The 3,710-nt window shown below is 42.1% G+C and overlaps 1 long non-coding RNA gene across 1 annotated transcript; it reads left to right on the top strand.

Annotated features, from left to right (window-relative positions):
• Positions 1 to 286: 286 nt before the first annotated feature.
• On the top strand, positions 287 to 3,032 carry LOC147021020 (uncharacterized). Its single transcript, XR_015061316.1, has 3 exons — positions 287 to 2,177; positions 2,524 to 2,581; positions 2,869 to 3,032. It is a non-coding gene; the product is annotated as an uncharacterized LOC147021020 (long non-coding RNA).
• The last annotated feature ends 678 nt before the right edge of the window (positions 3,033 to 3,710 follow it).

Here is a 3,710-nt window from a genome sequence, read left to right as displayed (position 1 = left end):
ATGCGTGTATCATGTGTGTACCACGTGCATCATGTGTGTCGTATGTGTATCATACAATATCATGTGTATCCCGTGTGTAGCATGTGTAGCGTACAACACCATGTGTGTCACATGTGTATCATACAATATCATGTGTGTATCATACAATACCATGCGTGTATCATGCGTGCATCATGTGTGTGTAGTATGTGTACCATACAATATCATGTGTGTATCATGCGTGCATCAAGTGTGTGTAGTATGTGTACCATACAATATCATGTGTGTATCACGTGTGTATCATGTGTGCATCAAGTGTGTAGTATGTATCATACAATATCATGTGTGTATCACGTGTGTCATACAATATCATGTGTGTATCATGTAACAGCATGTTATCACGAGTGTATCACTTGTGTATCGTGTGTTTGGCGTGTGTGTAGCATGGGTGTATCACGTGTGCAGCATATGTGTATCACGTGTGTAATCTGTGTATCATACAATATCATGTGTGTAAGTAGGGAAAGAATACTGGTTCTGGCTCACTTTTCCCCATGTAAATGAATGGGGGATTTTCAGCCATGAAATTTTTCTTTTTTTTCCCCTAAAAAAATAAATCCCCTTTTTAGCCCAAGGTATATTTATTTGTCTCCCCTTTTAACCTGGAGCCTGGTGTTGGCTTAGTGGTTAGGGTGGCGGCTTGGGATCCCAGGGTCCTGAGTTCAAGCCCCGTTGGCTGCTGAATTAACACCAGGGGGTTGACTCAGCCTGCCATCCTTCCGAGGTCGGTGAAATGAGTGCCAGTGTACTGGTCCCGGTGTATGCCCCGGTTAGAATAGGTGTACCATATCCCTGTGTGTCGTAAGAGGCGACCAGGGTTGGCGTCAGGAAGGGCATCCGGCCATAAAACATTGCCTCAAGAAAAAGCAAAACCCCTGCACAGCAGGGAAAAATGGCTGTAAAAACGGTCATTTTTTTATTTCCCCTTTTAACCTAGGGGCTCTCTATTCAAATAGCCCATACAACAAGATAAAGATTTGTTAAAGGTGATTCTAAAGAAATATCTGAAACGTCGAAGCCTCGAGGCACTCTCTATTCAAATAACCCATACAACAAGATAAAGATTTGTTAAAGGTGATTCTAAAGAAATATCTGAAACGTCTAAGCCCCGGGACACTCTTTATCAAATAACCCATACAACAAGATAAAGATTTGTTAAAGGTGATTCTAAAGAAATATCTGAAACGTCTAAGCCTCGGGGCACTCTTTATCAAATAACCAATGCATATTGTTTAGCTCACTCATTGAACCTATAAACATTTGTTCATTCTCAAATTCCTTCAATAGTTTAATTTTCTTTGCACAATAATCCCCATCTAAAATATTGAAAAACAAAACATTTGAATCTTTATATTTTTTAAGATACCCCTTTTGTGCCATAACGAAATGATAAACTTCTCTTAATGATCTCATCTGGCCACCGCCCGAGTTGCAAATCATTTTTGTACATAAACCACGCCATAAAAAAAGTTTTGTTTCAAATGTTTTCAGTTCATGCCGTGAAAATGAGGAAGTGTTTTTTTGACACGGCCGTGCTGTGTGAATGAGGAAGTGGTTTTGAACTGTCATGCTGTGAAAAAATAGGAACTATTCTGTGAGACAAGGTCTCATGTTTATATTTTATCTCAGAACACGAACTGAAAACTTTTTTTATGGCGTGGTTTATGTACAAAAATGATTTGCAACTCGGGCGGTGGCCAGATGAGATCATTAAGAGAAGCTTGTCATTTCCTGTGCCCACACCCAATGATTAAGCAATCTCCTCATCGTTGCTTTATAAGTGATTCGCCAGACAAAGTTTCTGCCAGACGGGATTTTCATTTTTACAACTGAGGCATGGACGATCTTTCTTCCGATGAAGACAACAGCCCACTACAGAGTTGGTAAGTTTGTGTATGGTTTTCTCTTTGAACGATGAAGCAAATGATTATTAATTAAATCATGATAATTCTGATATATATATATTTTTTCCCTGACAGGGCATTGGAAGAAATTGAGTTTACATATCACGACGTGGTTCATGAAATTAATACTCTTATTGAAGAGATCAATGATTTTAGAAGAGAATTGAAAGACATTTACAATGAGTGGCACGAAGTCTTATCACGTCCTCTCATCTCGAAGGAATTAAACCAATGGTGAGACACGTGTGTGTGTGTGTGTGTGTCTCTCTCTCTGTCTGTCTTTCTACCTACCTCTCTCTGCTCTTATTGAAGAGGTCAATGATTTATAATGACTGGTCTCTGATCTCGAATGAATTAAACCAATGGTGAGGCACGTGTGTGTGTGTGTGTGTGTGTGTGTGTGTGTGTGTGTGTGTGTGTGTGTGTGTGTGTGTGTGTGTGTGTGTGTGTGTGTGTGTGTGTGTGTGTGTGTGTGTGTGTGTGTGTGTGTGTGTGTGTGTGTGTTGCTTTCCCTGTCTGTTTGTATCTCTCTCTGTCTGTCTCTTCATCTATACCCTTGACTTATTATTTTTTTTTTCAGCACTATCGCACAACATCAGCTGTTGAAGCAATCTTGTACAACACATGATTTTCTGGAGGTAAATATTTCTGAATTATTATTAATATCACTCGTACAACACGATTTTCTGGAGGTAAATATTTCTGAATTATTATTAATATCACTCTCTCTTTAGAATGTCGCCTTATGTTGGTTGCATCATTAGTTTGGACGTGGTTTTGTCAGTACACTAGAATTCATTTTATTGACCTTGAAAGGATGACAGGCTCCTGGTGTGTTAATTCAGTGGTCAACGAGGCTTACTCATATTACCATGTAATTATCTTTATAAAACCTAATTATTATCCACTTTTTGTTTCAAAACAGAATATGGTGCCTGAGTTTCGAAATCACAAGACATCTGACGAAGATTGCTGGGAAAGATTATACATTCTCGCAAATGAATATTTAATATTTTCAATATTAATAAATTATATTTGTTTTGTTTACAATTACTTGATTCTGACTTACAAAAAAAGAATCAAGACATGAACGAGAGGGAGGGGTTGGGGGGGGGAGGGGGGGAGGTGCGCTCCCCCAATGACCCATCACCCCCTCATCCCATCCCTCCCCTCCCCATGTGTGTGTGTGGGGAAGGGTGGGGGTGGGATGAGGGAGGTGGTGGGTCAAAGGTGGGGGCGCACAGGGGGGATGAGGGGGTGGGGCTTGTGTGGGCGGGGCTTGTGTGGGCGGGGCTTTGGTGGGGGCTTGTGTGGGTGGGGTGTGTGTGGGTGGGGTGTGTGTGTGTGGGTGGGGTGTGTGTGGGAGGGGCTTGTGTGTGTGGGTGGGGCTTGTGTGGGTGGGGCTTGTGTGGGTGGGGCTTGTGTGGGTGGGGCTTGTGTGGGCGGGGTTTATGTGGGTGGAGCTTGTGTAGGAGGGGTTTATGTGGACAGGGTTTATGTGTGTGGAGTTTTTGTGTGGAGCTTGTGTAGGCAGGGCTTATGTGGGAGGGGTTTATGTGGGCAGGGTTTATGTGGGCAGGGGTTTATGTGGGTGGAGCTTGTGTGGGAGGGGTGAATGTGGATGAGGCTTATGTGGATGAGGTTTGTGTGGATAAATGGATGGGTGGAGAGATGGGGGGATGGGTGGATGAGTGGAGCTTGTGTGGATGGGTGGATAATTTTTTATTTAAATAAACATGTTGTGTGTGTGTGGGGAACTAATTAACT

This window comes from Eptatretus burgeri, chromosome 8 (genome assembly GCF_056783735.1).
Source record: "Eptatretus burgeri isolate ZD-2024b chromosome 8, Ebu_testis_v1, whole genome shotgun sequence".
NCBI lineage: Eukaryota > Metazoa > Chordata > Myxini > Myxiniformes > Myxinidae > Eptatretus > Eptatretus burgeri.
This window is presented reverse-complemented; position numbering and strand designations above follow the sequence as displayed.